This window comes from Cimex lectularius, unplaced genomic scaffold (assembly GCF_000648675.2).
Source record: "Cimex lectularius strain Harlan isolate CLEC.00 unplaced genomic scaffold, Clec_2.1 scaffold15, whole genome shotgun sequence".
Lineage (NCBI taxonomy): Eukaryota > Metazoa > Arthropoda > Insecta > Hemiptera > Cimicidae > Cimex > Cimex lectularius.
The window spans coordinates 1,494,697-1,513,238 of record NW_019392667.1 but is presented as its reverse complement, the minus strand read 5'-3'; the positions used below and the strand labels follow the sequence as shown (position 1 = coordinate 1,513,238).

The 18,542-nt window shown below is 34.2% G+C and overlaps 1 protein-coding gene across 2 annotated transcripts in view; it reads left to right on the top strand.

The window, feature by feature from the left end:
• The first annotated feature begins 13,109 nt into the window (after positions 1–13,109).
• The window catches only part of LOC106673937, a 46,713-nt gene continuing 41,280 nt past the window's right edge, over positions 13,110–18,542 (top strand). The window contains exon 1 of one of the 2 annotated variants that reach the window (XM_014406329.2): positions 13,110–13,197. The gene's annotated coding sequence lies outside the window, so the exon portion shown is untranslated. Of the gene's footprint in view, positions 13,340–18,542 lie in introns of both variants that reach the window. The other variant, XM_014406331.2, reaches the window with a different exon arrangement.

Here is an 18,542-nt window from a genome sequence, read left to right as displayed (position 1 = left end):
AGGGGCCTGTGACGTCAGATAACAGCTGACCTCTATAGTTCCCAATCTCGACGGGAGATGCCGCTAGGGGTCTTCACGACCGGGAAATTTCCAGTCATCCATTCCCAACTCAATTAATTAATTAATTTAAACAGACAAATAACCAGAATACAATACACAATACATTTTGCAATAAAATTTTTTTTTCTTTTTTTTACAGGTCAAAAACCCATTTATTAAAAAAATTATGCAAAAGTGAAGAGAAAAAATATACAAAGCTTATTTATAACTAACTCAACATTAATAAAGAATAAAAAACTAAACTGTACATAAATGAAAAAGACAATAAAATCCTTATAAATAAAAACATAAAGATTTAATTAAACACCGCTCGATAATCCCACATAATCGAAGCGTGCCTTGGCTCCCTACAGGGCGCGAGTAGGCATGCCGCCAGATTTAAAAGGTGCTCTAGGACACAGCAGCGAGTTTCAGGGTCCCCCGTTTCGCTTTTTAAGGTTTTTTTTGGAAATGGTTTACATCAACAGAGATAAACAAATCATCGAATACAGAATGGACACTGTAAACTCAGTCGCAGCCACGCTAATATCATTAATCAAATTCAATATCAATAACATACATATATCATCATCACATCACACAAAACATATAATATAACATATAAAACAATCAATACACTCCTCATATCGTACAATTCTAAGTGGTCTATTTCTTCAACAATTTGTCTCTCCTTTCCCTTATAATCCCCGTCTGTAATAATCCTGAAAGTCTAACCAGGCCCAAACGACAAACCATTACCCATTTTTTCCCATTGTCGGCACCTTTCATCTCTAAGTAGCCGACTCCTCATAGAAAAATGGATTTCTTTCCCTACTTCCTTCCCCACTCCATCAAAATCCAACAGATATAAACAAAAAACATTAATATCTCACTATCACAACACGACACCCAATAATGACACATCTACACAGAAAACAAACACTTTGAGCCCTGAAGATGATCTCAATAAAGATCGAAACGTTGACGCGATAAAAAATGTTTTTCTAAACCTACGACACACCAGACCGCATCTTACGATCTCTAAATAATCATTAATTAACGGTCACTAAATACCACACATATAAAAATAATTAAATTAAATTAAATAATAAAATTCCTGTTTTAAGTAACTGACGTTTTAATGGGGAAACAGAAGTATTAAGCAAATCAAAAGTATTGCAAATGTTGTTACATTCTATCATCATGCCATACATCGGGGAGTGCAGTGAAATTTTTCGTTTATATTCTATAAAAAATATTTTCTGATTTCTTAGGTGGCAAGGAGGTACATAAAATTGGAGTTTACCAAAGATTTCTGAAGAATCTTTACGTTTGTATTACATCCATTATATTTAGTGGTCTGGTTGACCAAATAACTTCTTTCAATTAATTAATCTTTTTACGTAAGGTATTGGTTGAAATGAAAAAGCTAGTGTTACGAGCGGGATTCCAGCCCGGGGGGAGAGGTCGTGGGTTCGAATCCCGCTCGTGACCCTAGCTTTTTCATTTCAACCAAGATCTTACATAAGAAGGATTAATGAATTAAAAGAAGTAATTTGGTCAATCAGACCATTAAATATAATTTAGACAGATCAAAGACACAACTTTGAAAGTTGAAAGTTCATTTTAAACTGCAGTGGCCGAGTGGTTGGTCATCTCGTATTTTCAACAGTTCTGGGTTCAAATCTTCTTGACATAGTCCTTGGAGTTTTATTTGAGAATAATTTGTAAAAACTACAGTAAAGATGTTTTGGCCCTTCGTCTTTACAACATGTTCAATATAGCTGACCTTCCAAGAAGTCAAAGTTCCAACTAGTTAATAATGTATAAGAATAAGAAAGTACTAATGCATTAGAAAAGTAATTTTCCCCAGGAGGGTGAAAATTGAACATCCAGGCAGCCTGATGAAAACATCAAAATGGCCTTCAAAAGGTGCATGATTTCAAAAATATTGATGGGTCCATTTAAACCTGTGTTTTGAAATAAAGCCACTGGTCATTTTATACACTCATCAGGATCCAGGTATGGTCAAACTGCGTAGAAAAAATTGTTTTATTCCAATACATAGTTAATATAAGAATTTATTGACTATTGGTGACATAAGTTGTATGTTCGAAGGAAAGAAGTTCTGAAATCTATTTATTCAAGCAAATTTTATTATTAGGAAATGAAATATTTTATCATTAACATAATTAAGACGAAGGTCGTGGGTTCGAATCCCGCTCGTGACACTAGCTTTTTCATTTCAACCAATACCTTAGGTAAAAAGATTAATTAATTGAAATTTTGTATTACAGGCTATCTACGCTGATCATTACGTTCAATCCATTATATTTAATAGTCTGATTGACCAAATTATTTCTTTCAATTAATTAATCTTTATACGTAAGGTGTCGGTTGAAATGAAAAAGCTAGTATCACGAGCGGGATTCGAACATAGAGGGAGAGGTCGTGGGTTCGAATCCCGCTTGTGACACTAGCTTTTTCATTTCAACCGATACCTTAAGTAAAAAGATTAATTAATTGAAAGGTTGTATTACATTTTTTTAATATGCTTTGCCTGTTTATAAAATAAAAATTATGTTTAAAGTTTGCTAATTTTTTAAGATATTTAATAATTAACATTATTACAAATAATGTTTCAATTACTTCAATATTTTGTTGTATAAATGTATGCCTAATTACCATAAAAAATATTACTGAACTGAATTGCATATTCGTGAAATATTCACTGGAGAAATTTATTTCAGTAATAATCTTTTTATATCGTTTTTCCTTGTTATTTGTTACTATTTGTACACAGAATTAGCCTGTTAAAAATATTTGACAAAAAGAGGAACAATTTGTAGCTAGTATGTGCCACATCATCAGGTAACTTTGACCTGAAAAACCACGGTCCATGCATTCACGGTGTATTAAGTGATTTCATAGCGAGCAAAGGTCCATCAATGTAGCTTGCCAATAATAAAATCACCTATTCTCATCATATTTTATTAAATCCGGCGTAATTACGTTTTATTAGCTCGCTACTCCTATTCTCAAAAAAGAAAATGGTGTGGTTGAAAATTTGGTTAAAACAGTTATTATAAACGCCTTTTAAAATTATAACCACTGACAGTCAATCTTGCAAATATACTGATAGCCAAGAAAAGAAATTTCATGTTAGTCAGTACAAATAGAAAGTAACAACCATTGAATAAAGAACACAAATAATTGATATTAAAAGCCTTCTTCAATATTTACTGTACGAAATTTTATCAAGCTTTCTATGTGCTTGATTTTGAAAGTGTTTTGCCGCAAAATGTTCGAGTGATAAAACATTCAGATGATCCGATTTGAACATGTACATCGCTGTTTGCTGGTATCGTGACTACACAAATGAAAATAAGATAATGGCCTATTCAAAATAAAAATCTCTCGGTACCCAAGGAGAAGGCATCTCTTTAAATTTTGAAGAGTTTTTAATACCAGTTGTACAGCTTACATTCTTGGGTCCAACTTTGACAAAACACTGAATTGTAAAAGCAACGTTAGAAAAATTGCAAATTCAAAACCAGGGGAGCAGTTACCTGCATACGTCTTATGTTGTGCATATCTTTTAAAAACAGCTTAAAAAAATTTCGTTACTATTTATTGCTAATGTCAGGGTAAAATGGTGAGTATTGGAGCTTTCTGAACTCCACCAATAGGTCTTTTCCTGATAGAAACTAGTGAGCCTCTGCTTGAACAATTTGTACATTGATTAATATACTCGTTGTTGAGTGAAGTTAAATTAAGATTAATATATCACATGATACTTGTAATGAGGTGACAGTTCATTTTCATTTGCTCGTCTTTTGAAAATGTAAACGTCACAAGTTTTGATTTATCAGCATGACTTTTTACACCATTTGGGGATTTGTAAGAAGTTTTGTTGTTCACGACAACATCTTCAAGTTATGCGATGATTATCCGGTTTATTTGATATGATGTTAAAATCAGTTTTTCGTATTCTTAGTCTAAAACAAAAACCAAACAAGTAAAGTATATGCGATATTAAACATCAATGCAGTTTGAAAACTTTAAAGTCCAGAGGACCAAAAGACTCCACGTGATTTCTCTTTCATAATCAATAATTCTTCCCTCAAACAATTTTACAGGTAAAACGCTTAGGATATTTGACAGAAATGCAGTTTAAAACCTGGCCCAGAAGACATGTCCATCCAATAATGGATTGGATATGGAACCATTTGTGCGATTTATCTTCTTAACCTACAAAACATGTCGGTCTTAACCATTCGGCCGCCGAGAATGTACTGCAGTGGGTGTCAACGACTAGGTCATTTTAACCTCTAAGGAAATCATTTCCTAAAACCAAACCCATTTCGTCACCCATTATCCTTTTATAAAACTAACCGAATTGAGGGTCGATGGGGTAATCAATATTTAATCATTCTCACAATACATACACTAATAAATACATTCACTCTCAACAAATGCTAGGGACACAAACTATCAGTATTATATATAGGTAGAACATCACAGTTTCCTCCACAAAATCCATCCTGACAAAAGACTACAATGGCCAACCCTTAATCGACCAGATATGGAACCATTTGTGTGATTTACCTTCTTAGCTTACAAAACATATCTGAAAAAATTAAATCAAAATACATTTTAAGAAAATATGGTTTTGGAAAGTTCGATGCATGTATAAGGAACAAGAAGGGGCCCAGGATGCTTCTTTGTCGAACACCTGCTTTTATATGGGCGCTCCTTGATTTTGAACCTCTTGAATTTGGATGGAAAAGTTAACTGGACCTTTCATATTTTCCCTTTTGATGAAAAAGTCATCAATGTATGATACTACTCCTATTTATCGTAAATTTTCTCTGCCACGATAAATATCTATACAGACAGGAAAAGTATTGATTGAACAACAATTTTCTTATGAGATGTACAAATTACAGACAAACTTCTTCTAATGACAATGGCTTACGTTATAAAAATGAATTTCCTTTCGTGTCGCATCGACCATGGTTTACTCAATGAATTATTATAAACAAGGATTTTGTTGGATAAAGACCTGATTATGCTCACACCATAAACTGTACGATGGGTACCTTAACAGGGTTGTCTGCGAAATGGTGAACATGAATTTTGGTGGTTTCCGAGCGTTTTGGTCTGTTTACGCTCGCTATTTTCTTTTTGTAGGCGTCTGCGGTCTGCTTGAGCAACACGATAGCGCAGCAATCAGCACTGAAGATGGCGAGAAACCAACATCTGTGAATAAACAAGGATACAGACCAAAATGTACAGAAATAATGAAATACAGGTTTTTTAGTTGTCGTCGGTAAGTTGCTCGTTCCGTGATTTACTCATGGATTTGGTTTTGTTTTCTCTGCCATTATATAAATTATCATCTTAGACTTAGCACTTTTGGATCTGTGGATCTGAGAGCTCCATAGGTCAGTCTCATAAAAAATCACGTTTTCAAACATATTACAAGTTAATTGTAATATCAGTTTGTCCATATTTGTATTTTCTCTTTAATTGTGTGAAAGCGAATTTGTTAAAACCATTCACCGCTCTGAACAAGTACAAAAACGGGCTCTCGCCAGCAGCATCCGGCCGGCGCTAAATAAACAAAAAGTATTGACTGTGTGACGGCGTCCGATGGGGTTGTTGAACTTGACTAGATTTGTTTCCGATATTTTATTTACGAGGTCATCGTGTTCCGAGTTAAAAACTTGTTCGTTGTGGATTTCATCCCGAAAATTCGATTCTGTGCGCACAATTTCGTAATTCGCTTAATCAAATCCAGTATGTTCCATAGATTCTATTTAGAACTATTTCGTTTTATCACATTCATTAACAATCGACGAAACGATGAAGCCTAATGAAGGAACATGAGATGACATGTTTGATGTTTGAATTCAGGCAAAATTTCCAGAAAAATTAGTACCAAAAAAGAATGGAAAAGATATCCCTCCGTTAAGAACGGTACACTGATGGATCTGCAACGCAACAAGGTATGGGGATTGGACTTTTCGTTCCTGGAAGCAAATAGTCAGTACCCATGGGAAAATACACCAATATCTTCCAAGCTGAAGTCCATGCAATTGAGATATGTACTCAGTTTAATTTGAACAAATGGTACAAAAACAAGGATATAACTATCATGTCAGACAGCCAGGCACTAAGCTCATACATCATTAGTTTGAAGATGGCCTGGATTGCAAAGCTAAATTAAATGAATGAGGTATGGTTAGGTTATTATAGGTTGTGTTATAAATAAGGTTATTACTTTGTTGGGTCTCCGGACATGTAGGAGAGGAATAAGAGAGCAGATTCCCTTGAAAGGTTATAACGCTGGTAGGTCCTGAGCCCTTCCGTGGCATAGGGATTCACACTATCAATGAACATCTTAGACAAAAAGAATAAATGAACATAAGGAAACACATGAGGAATTCACTCATTTGACACAAACAATCCAAAAACCTTTTAGCAAGTTTTGGAAGGAAAGAAGCACTAGAGTGCATTAAGGAAGCAAGAAAACTTCAAATCCTACCTAGTTTCTTAACAGAACGCTACAGACTAAATGTGATAAGACCCAAAATACCTTATGGATCATTCAACAAAAAGCAGCTACTCAAACATGAGACAACATAAAAAGACTAGGGGCAATGAGAACAACCCCTACAAGTGCACTAAAATCTCTGCTAAACCTACCGCCACTGGAAATATTTATACAAGGAGAGGCCATGAAAAGCTTATTTAGGCTTCAAAAACAATTAAATTGGATAGGAACTAAACAATTCGTGCATACAGCTATAATTAACAAAATCACACAGCCTTGAAATGGGGACATTCTTCGCAACATCCTATAAAGACTCGACAGACTAAAAAAGAGAGGAAGAACACAGGAGAGCATCAGATACAATGATATGGTATACAGATGGCTCCAATACAAACGAAGGAAACGGATCGGGCGTTTTCTATACAAGCCCAAAACATGCGCAATCAAACTACCGGTACACCGGTTTTTCAAGCAGAAATACATGCCATCATTGCTTGTGCCCTGGAAAATCTTAGAAGAGATGACAAAAATGTCCTCATAAGGTCTGATAGCCAAGCAGCCATTAAAGCATTAGCATGTAAAAGTATCACATCAAAATTAATCAGTGAATGCATCCAAAATCTCCAAAACCTGGGGAAACACAACTATCTGATAATATCTTGGGTGCCAGGGCACAGAGGAATTTTGGGTAATGAGAAAGCAGACAAATTGGCCAGAGGAAGATCTGCAAGACCATACATAGGGCCCGAACCTATACTTGGGATAACAAAAACAAATATGGAATCCTCCATCGCGGAATGGATCCAAACAAAACAAAAGGAGAAGTGGATACACTCTAGCGGTGCTAGACATAGTAAACGTAATGAAACAACCCTCAACAAGACTAGCAAAATCATTGCTGCAACTGGAGAGGGCTAAACGCAGAGGAGTGATAAAACTACTAACCGGTCACTGGCATCTCAGAAGGTATCTCATCTTCATCAGAAAACATCTACACAAAATGGGCATATACAACTATGATCCCATATGCAGATTATGTAATGAGGAGGAGGAAACAGCCACCCATATCATCTTCGAATGCGAAGCAACAGCTCAATGGAGATTCAACCTTACATACGAAAAAAGGGAATGAAATTGTAGCAGCGACAGCCAATGACCTGATACTTCTAAGGAGAAGGATTGAGTCTATTGCACTGAACTAAGGAACTAGGAAGGTACAATAAGCCAGAAGGCTGCAGTGCCTGGGTAGTAACCCTGCTTCCTAGTGTCCTTATCACCATACCGTATCATCACATACAGAAGAAGATAATTGATATAACCCAATATGGCATATGCAGATTCTGCAAGGAAGCAGAGTTGACACCAACACACCTACTAACATTTGCCCGCAGTAGGAAGTATTTTATGATGTACAACATAACCGCAGATGAAATTCAACCACTGAAACCATGCCTACTAATCAAATTTTTTGGAGAAATAGGATAAACCGGTGTGCTATACGTACTGAACGGGACATACTGTAGCTCTATCGTTCTCTCAAGGGTGCGGTATATTACACACCCCGAATATTCTACATCTACCTCACAAGATTTGTTAGTATTTGTTACGATTACGACAAGAAATATTTAAATTCCACTTTCACTATATGTAAGATTATTGTTCCAAAATTCCAGACGAATTCCATATTCCAGTTTTTTCTTCTAGGTCGGCTTGCGTGAACGTATTTGATGGCAATCACCCAGAACGAACAGGCGAATGAACGAAACGTCATCCCCCTGATATTTGTGGTCATTGGCATTGAAGATATGATCTAGAATCGGAACGGCCCGGCCGTCATGAAAGCAAAATAATTTCAGATCAAAATCACCTTCGCCTCAAACGTTAACCTTGGCCTTAAAAAGCTCCTCTTGAAATATTTTTGACGCCAAATAAAAAATATAAAAAATCAATTTGAAAATTGTACGTTTTTTCATTTTCCAGTCAATTGCATTTGGAAAGCTTAAATCTACTATGAATCTTGCATACTTACTCGAAAATCAATATATTTATGTGCTTATAGTATATTATATATATATATGCTTATACTATGTCCAGTAATCTTGTAGCCCAGTCATTTAAATCATCCTGGTCCGCCTATCTTCGCTGTTTCGATCTGTCAGATGAGTTTTTGCATCTCCAGTGGGTTTGTTACATACTTCGACAAACTTGTCGACAAACGTATAAAATGGACTTTATTTAACTATATCCAGTAAACAACAAAAAATAAAAATTATAACAATTGCAAGTATTTGTTAAAATAACGTTGGCCACTTTTTTAGGCGTAGTTTCAAATAATAACAATAACCCAGAACAAAATAATAAATCTTAAATAAAATGCGATTCGATCTTTTCTTTGAGAAAAAAACTGTTAAACTGACATTAGCTTTAAAATATTCAACTCTTTTTGACAAAACCATAGAAAATCATCAAGATTGGATTGGCAGCGAAGAAGTTAGACGTATGGCCATCCTGCCCGTATGCCATACTGTATACGTTCAAAATATACCGACCAATTATCGCCATCCGTCGAAAGCTTGGTGAACCCAAAAAAGTCTACTTCATCACAAGACCTTATTAAGATAACTCAAAAATTCTAAAGTAATTATTACAGATCAATAACAACTGTAACTTTATTTTTTATTCTATTCTATCAAGGCGTCTAACCTTTCAAGTTATTTATGCTAATAAATACATTCACTTAAACATTGATTGTATTAATTGGAATTCCGTTTGGAAAGAAAGCTGATTTTAAAAATTATATCGTGAGGTTTCTCTAGGTTGTCTGCAGGTTGTTAGGTTAGGTCTTATGTTAAGCTTATCATAATATGCTCATTAATTCAAAGTTATGACATTTCTTTTACTATTCGAATGTGAATGACGTATGCCCAAAGAAAAAACATAACGAGGTACTCGGGTTTTTCGCAACACACATTTGTCGTGCTGGTTTAGTATACATGTACACAGAAGAGACACATATACACTCAAACGACTCGCAATTTTCCCTGTTTTTTCGTTTGAAACATATGACCAAGGCCGTGAAGAGAAATCAGCTTTCTGACATGCTATCAACGAACATGGACATGTGATGATCCGCGAGAACTTGAGGCGGAATAGGTTTTCTGGTGTTGTGGGGCTCAGGGGAAGGCCGGTGTTGTGTAGCTATAGAAACCTCATCCAGAGAGGAGATCAATGCATACAGGCTGCAAGTGCAAGTTCGTATAAGCCACATCGATTTTGCCACACTAAAAGAACTTCGAAAGAATGATGTATTCGGCATGACCATAAATATGTTCACTACTTATAATTTTTCAAGATAATACCAGAGAGAAGGGCATTGGACTACTATTCAACGCTAAAAACCAGCTTCTCAGTGGAACGTCGCGTTGGCGGGGGTATCGGCGGGTTCAGTTTTGCAATTCATGTCGAGAGACGTAGTTGTAGAACTCCTTCAACCTGATGATGAGCTAAAAGCTCGAAATCCAGATCGTTAACCGATACACCGCACTCACTCCACCATTCATCAGTTCTATAAAAGGATTAACCTGATCTTGTATCGAATCTTCTGCACCTTAAATATGCATGATTTTTAAATATATTATGTATATCAGTCAATTTTTTAATGTTTTTAATATTTAAGGCACGATGCATGATCAAATTAAATGAGAGAAAAAGTAGAAAAAGTAATAAAAACGAAAAGAAGCTTCTAGTAGAGTTACAGTAATGACTCGTTTTAAGCGACCATTAAAGCTCATAAATATGATTTTTTTAAAGCAGTTAATATGAATTTTCTGTCAGGATTAGCCCATGGTAGTGTTTTGTCTCGGTGTCTTGTCGTTTTTACATAAAAATTCATTCCTGTGGATTTTATACCATTTGAATGTTATGACAAACTAAACCAAAAAACTTAGATTAAAATAATAATTATTTGGAATAATTAATATGGTAAATTATGGCCACTAAACAAATATGGATTAAGTTATGACAAATATTGAAAGAGAGATTTTTCTACTTTCACGTTATGTCAACTATATTTAGTTTTTATGTCGATTAAAAAATTAGAAAAGAAAAAAAATTAGTATAAAATCAGCAAAAACTTTTCAATCGATTTACTTTATATCTCCAGTTCTGATTTACTTACGTAAGCCCAGTTTGTCCTAAAAATCAGTAAAGATTTTAAAGACAAAATTTTTACCCAATTACATAATTTGTCCGGAAAGCCAAAGTTGGTACGTTTTTTGCACCCTCAGAACAAAAAAATAAAATGTTTTCCTTGAAAATTTTTACTTTCTAAAAAGCCTTCGGTTTTTTTCGAAAATTATAAAAATTATAACTTTGAAACTATTACACTGATCTACCAGAGACACTGCAGGAGCTGAGATCCCCAATTTAAACAATAAATTACACGTAATATCATAAATTTGATCATCGTAAATAAATTAAAATTAAAGTTGAAAATTAAACGTTTGGGGAACTTTTTACACGTAATATCAAAAATTTGATCATCCTAAATAAATTAAAATTCAAGTTGAAAATAAAACGTGTGAGGAACTTTTATAGACTTCATCCTTATTTTTCTTAATTATAAGTAGAGACCGGATTTTTATGCTGTTGCATATTTTGTATGCCACCACATACGTCCCAAGAAATCAATTATCTATCCGAATCATGTGTCTAGGAAGCCGTAGGTTAAATTTTATAGGGCATATTTTTGCATATTTGATGAATATCGCACAAAAACGCATATTTGAACAATATCGCATATTTGAAGGATTTTAACGTAAAATGGCATTTATCGCTCAAAATATTTAAAATATTGTATTGGCTTTCGGGGGAAGCATAAAAAAATCTGTAAAACAATAACAAGTTGATGAAAAGTCAGTTTAATTCAAATAAAACTGAAATAGGCCGCAACAACGGAATACCGACAAAAGATTGTAAAACCCTTTCCTAAGTCTTATTTCAATATTCAATATTCTCAAAAATTCACTAGTTTTCGTGGTTCTCTTGACCATTTAATATCTTTCAATTAATTAAGGTTTTTAGATAGTTTAGATAAAAAGCCAGCGTCACGAGGGGGATTCGAACCCACGACCTTCCGCTAAATACGCCGCTGCTCTACCACTTGAGCTATCGTGACTTCGATCTACTCGGACATCAACTTCCCTGTATTTAGTTAACTAAACTCAACTAAAAACCTTAATTAATTGAAAGAATTCTCACAAAATTTAAGTGACCGTAGGCACAATTTCACGGAAGACAATGTAGAGAAGCACTTGTTTATTAACATTAACTCAATTAGTATAAAATATATAATTTAATTATGTAAGTGAGAAAATATTTTTGTTAAATATATATAAACTCTAGGGGGCGTCGGTGGCCGAAACGATTTAGGCATTGACACGGCGCTCATCACTGTAAGGTAAAGGTCCCGGGTTCGAATCCAGCGGCCCTGCATTCAAACCCGACATCTCACACATGGGCTTTTTTTCAAAAACACCGGCACCCCGAGGGTTCAAATAACCTCGCAGTCCGGGGGGGGGAAACTCTAATACTTGTGAATTCGAACGAGTTTTAATATCTATATTTCTGTTTAAAGTTACTATGATAGTAAAAAAACTAGTTTACTGCATATCATTGCATATTCTAGCGTATTAATATTGCATATTATTGCATATTTCAGGGCTTTCAACTGCATATTTTATGGCATATTTTGGCAATTTTTACTGCATAAAAACCCAGCCTCTGATTATAAGGCATAAAATTTAGATCTTGATGACAAAAATGGAAAGAAAAGAAGGCTAAAATCGGTATTGTGAAATTTTAAGAAAAACAACACTCCAAGCCTAAAATGTATAGTTTTTGATTGCTATAAAAATTCGTATTTAAAGTCTTTAAACAGTGCTTAAAATAAATACTAAATTTTTTTTCAAAAGCCAGGACGGGGTGCTTCTGACCATCTTCAATGTTAATTACTGCGCGTTAGAGTTCTGAGACATATCGAACCTACCGACTACCGAAACGCACTCATAAACCGAAAGATCAAGGATAGGCAGGCCAAAATGGTCGGAAACGATCAAACTACAGATTTTCTTTTTGTAGTTGACCGTGTCGAGGCGGAAGTGTTTCTCGTCATGTTCAGTGGTATGCATCTTCAAGGTGCAGAGATTGACTGAAAGGACCAAATTACAGATTCGCCGTGAAATCTGATAATTTGAACTAGTCGACATTGATGACTTTTCTGGGTCTCCAATTTACCTTGTACTCATACACGTTTAGGTTTAATGCCAGTACTGAACAGTAGGGCAGTAATAAAAGTAATTTTATGGAATAAATTCCACAACCCCTTTGAGCGGGATAGTGAAAAAAATCGATTAACAGCCGGCAAGGTTGAGTTGTCAGGTGAAATTGTCCAGAATGGTAAACTCTACCGAGCCACCCCACCACGCGCACTCCCACCCGCTCTGCCCTCGCTGGAACGTCCTCCGCCTCCGATCGGCAGTTGACCGGTGTCGGCTTTTGTGAACGTGCTGGATTCTTCGGCTCCGACAGACACGACAGAGGTAGACGTCAGCTAGAAAAAAAAAATCACCCAGCCACCAAATTTTGGATCAGTAGCGACGCACTATCACAAAATCGCAGCATGGTCTTTTCAGTTTCACCTAGTTTATTGTGTGTGCAGCAGCTTTTATTTGAAAAATAAATGTACGATTTTTTTTTAATTATGCGCATGTTTGATTTATTATCAGCTTTATAATTCTCACAGTTGATTACGTCTAAAATCGTCAAAATTCAAGGAATCATAAAATAATTTACACTAGAGGTATTATTATATTACTGCACTATAAAACAATATTAGAATTTCAATTAATTATTCTTTTTATCTCAGGACTTGAATGAGTTGAAAAAGTTAGTGTTACTAGCGGGATTCGAACCAATCAAGACCTTAGATAAAAAGAATAATTAATTGAATAATTTATATGGACAATTATGACCCTATAAATTGTTATGACCCTAAACGTACGTGGATTAATATTAGATTATTATTTTTGTAAAAAAAATACAGTGCACTGATAAAATAAAACTAGAATAAACTAAAATAACAAATAAATACTCTATTATAAATACCTTTGTATGGAATAAAATAATTTAAATCACCTATCATGATTCCTAAACACTAAGCACGAGAAAAAATAGTCATAATTATGGGAACAAATAAAACTTAATCCTAAATTAATAATTAATTTGTGTAGTATCTTTAACACAAATAGTTGGAATAACAATATTCAGAAAAAATAAAACTGATTGATAATTGATTTGAGTATAAAAAATGGCTTTGAATTATAACACTATTTCGGTTTTTCTGATAATGCCAAAAAACCCTTAGTATTTTGCTTAAAGATAAATTAAATAAAAAACAAATAAAGTTAATTATGTAAATAAAAACAGTTGTTCCTATGTAAATTTTTTTTTGAAATTTAAACTGTGATTCAAATATGAAAGATTTGTGGGTGTGTGCCTATGTCTTTCGTCTTTGCGTTGGGGGGAGGATTAAAAAGTAAAATTGAAAATTGAGTTTTCTTAATGAATATAAGTCATTTTTGGCTTTTAACTTCAAAAATGAAAATAATTTCATTCAAGGCACTCTCAACACGACACGCAAGAATGGCACAATTACACAGAAGACAAACACTTTGAGCCCTGAAGATGATCTCATTAAAGGTCGAAAGGTTGGACGAAAGAAAATGTTTTTCTAAAACCTACATCACACCAAACCGCATCTCACGATTTCTGAATAATTAATGAAAATAATCCAGTTTTTGATTCCCTATCGACTTTTTCTATATTGTTTTGTTTTAAATTTCGGATTGAAAAATCTAGGATAAGACCAAACTGAAACTTATTGTTTTTCAGTACTGTCTGTTAACCTTGGATTATTAATAATAGTTTCATGTCCTGATGAAAGGAATCACCTTTTTGCGAACGTTTTTAATTAAAATAAATAAATAACAATAAAAGCTCATAAAACACATTATCTCTGAACAATTAAAGATGTCTCTTGATTGATATGCACTCGATCTACTTTTGAAAATAAACGTGAATTATCAAATCCTTCTATATAAAAGTTTATGTCAGAAAAGAAACTTTTCGGGTATGAAGAACATTTTATGAGCTATTCTGGCATTCAAACCCAGGAATAAATGTTACTGAGGAGGATAGAAAATGCCTCGAAATGTATTTACATAAAAACATATATAATAACGTTTTAAAAGCAGGGTATTTAACGTCGAACTGCCCATAGAATGTCAGGAGGGGTCAAACCACTTTACATCACAGGTTTCATATTATTCTCATTTAAATATGCATGGGATATCCCGGGATTTCAATGATTTATAAAGACATTCGTTATTTTTATAATAATACATAGAAAATAAATTGAAATAGATAAATCGATAATCGTTTATCATAGCATTTTTAATTTCTGTTACCTTTCTGTTCCAAGTAGTTTTAATGACAAGTTCAACTTACTAACACCTATTTTTTTATATGTGCATATAGAACAATTTTTGAGAAGAAATAGTAAATATTTATTCGATTATTTATCTCTTTCGAATTAGCACAGTGTTTTCTATTAACTGTTTGTGCAAGGGGAGTTAGAGGTGCTAAATAAAGGTTGATATGTCATATATAATTACCATAAATATAACATATAAAATAAAATATCAAGTTGATAAAATACAATTAACACAATTATTGTATTACTTTGCAACTAGATGTTTTTAAGGTGAAATTTAATAATATTTTTGAGATTCTAGTTTTCGGTTAAAGCAAGAAAAAAATGGCATTGTTAGTACACCATTTATCAAATTAAATTTTAATTTTAAATTTTCTTACTGCAGCTCTTACACGGTTGTAATCATAGGGGAAAAAAGTTGAAATATCGAAATATTCACCAAACTATTTTTACTCTTCGTAGGAAAATTCTTTGCCCTAGGGGATAGGTAAAAAAACACCAGGATTCAATTTTTGCTTGCGTTTGCTGTCTGATGAAAGGTTTTTCTCGACTTTACCAATTATAAGTAGTCTGTCAGGCCTAACACATTGGAATATAATACACTTATCTCATTGTGGAAAAATTTGATTTATCCAATTTTACCAACGTTGCAGAATTATTCATCTATTATATTTTAAGAGAGTAAGGGATAGCGATGTATGCAGACGAATAACGGAGAATTTATGCAACACACTTTCAACGACAAAAACTGATGAAATTATACAAAATCTTCTCACGACTACTCGACAAACGATCCAATGAACTGACCAACAAAAGACAACTTGACATACTAAAACCGACATGGACATACGGACCAGAAATCTGAGGTTTAGCCAAACGGTAAAACAATCTATGTATTCAAACAACTCGATAAAAAATTTCTTCGAAATATCATACCCGGTCCATTTTATGTAGCAAATAAAACTACATACAAAGCCCCCTTTGCCTCTCGATGTAACTCGATCTTTTTACCTTAAATTTAACTAATTAATATTTATGAAAGGTATTGGTTGAGATAAAAAGGTCACGAGCGGGATTCGAACCCACGATAGCTCAAGAGGTAGAGCAGCGGTGTATTTAGCCGAAGGTCGTGGGTTCGAATCCTGCTCGTGGCACTGAATTTTTTTCTTAACCAATACCTTTCATAAATATTAATTAATTGAAAAAAGTTAATTGGTCAATCGGACCACGAACTGTAATGGACTTAAATTTAACAAAAATCCTTCCACCCTTCGCACAGGGTAAACAAACAGGAGACATAATTGATTGATAATGTTTTATTTCACCATTTATTTCAACACGCATGGTAGGTCTCTTGGACCTCTCTGGAATTTAACATGGAGAGAGAGAGAGAGAGTGAGAGTGAGAGTGAGAGGGAGAGACAGAGAGAGAGAGAGACAGACAGACAGAGATATAGAGATGCGAGGGAGAGAGACAGGATAAACGCATAAATAGAAAGAGAGATTGAGAGAAAGAGTGAGGGAGTAAGACTGACAGAAAAGAGGAAATGATTTATATGCTCACAAAAATTATTCAACCCTGCACACAGATTAAACAGGCGATGACCTAGAGATCTAAACCGTGACTACGAAGGCGAGAGTGAGTGAAAAAATCTTATGAATCAAAATAATAGTATCTGTCTATTTACGAAACGATAACAGTTGGTAGTTTCACCACTCTTTATAAATTTTGCTTTTAATTTCACCAAACATTGCTGGTTGTTCATTCTTATGAGATAGTAATAATATGCATTGATTATAAAAAAAGAAAAGAATGAAAAAATTGGTTAAACAGGCGAACATTGTCTTTGGCCAATTCTCCTGCAGTTTATACCATCATGTCATTACATACTTTATATTCTATTTATATATTATTTATTCCGAATGTAAAAAATATTTTTTTAAAGTCAGTTTCTATGGTCACTAACAGACATGACAATCAAAACTCCCACAAAAATAATTTCAAGGGACTGTCCAGTAAAAGTCAGGCTGAAAGAGCTATTATTTTAATCATTACTACGCGCTTTGAATAAAAAAATAATGTATTATCGACCGGCGGCCAATAAACGCTTCTATTATTTTTAAGCTGGTAAGGTCAAGAAACCAGATTGCAAAGTATATGGCAAAGGGTAAAGGTCAACAGATCTAAACGTATCACACTGGACTGTGCTATCGCGTAATTACCGCTGTTTTGCATTAGCCGTTTATCCAAGACTCGAAAAGAGGAATTTTCAATGTTAATCTAAGACTGGCAACTCACGAATGGAATATAAATAAATTCACCCAAATGGTTCGATGGCCCTTTAACACAGAATAAAAAAGAATATTTCTTTATTTGAGTAAAATGATATTTAAAAGTCTTCCGATTACAGGTACGATTTAAAATATTCATGAAATTCGTGGCTAGTAGAAAGTTTTTTTATTTCATTTTCTAGGATATCTATTTTTATTTTTATTATTCAGAATTATGTATTATATGAAATGGTGAGACGTGTTTGTTTATGTTGCTTACTGTATAGGAATAATTGATCTAAGTTTTATTTTTTATAAACTTCTCAAAAATAAATATGGATAATATTGCCAATTTTGTAGTATTTACTTTAAATTGCATTAAAATTTATTAGAAATTATTATGTTCTTTACTGAAGGAAATTTTGTTAACGGGTTTTCATAAATAACAAAATAAAAGGTTTTAATTCAATAATTGTGTTTATTGGACACAATAATTTCTTTTTAAACTATTAATACTGTATAATGTCAGTACAGTATAATGTCCTCTGTTAGCTAAAACTTTTGTGCACCTGTTAGGCATACTATTAATAAGGTTGTCATAAGGATTTTCAATTTTTTTTTTTTTTCAATTTCATAAGGAATTTCACTTGCAACTCTGCGTACTTGTACGTCAACTGGCTGCGGATGATGATCGAAAAGCATTCTCTGCAACGCATCCCACTTTGGTTAATGGGATTGAAGTCTGGAGACAATAGCGGAATGGGCAGATGGGAATTTCCCAGGTTTTCTAGACATTGATGACAACTCTGCCCATATGAGTATTGTAATCCAGAAACCGAAAATCCCTGCCAATGAGATCCCGGTTTGAGGGATGTTTTCCTCGATAAGTTCTTAGACATAACGGACTCCGGTAAAGTTGCCTTCAGCAATATGGAATGTACAGTGGAGAGTTCCACCTCCAGTGTAAATCCAGGTAGACCATTACACCGCCTCCTCTAAACTGCACTGAAGGGAGCAGGAACTGGGGTATTGTACGTCCCCTTTCTCAGTAGACTCTTCGGCGCCTGCTATCACTAAAATGGAAAAGCAACTCATCAGAAAACATAACAGCAACCCACGTGGT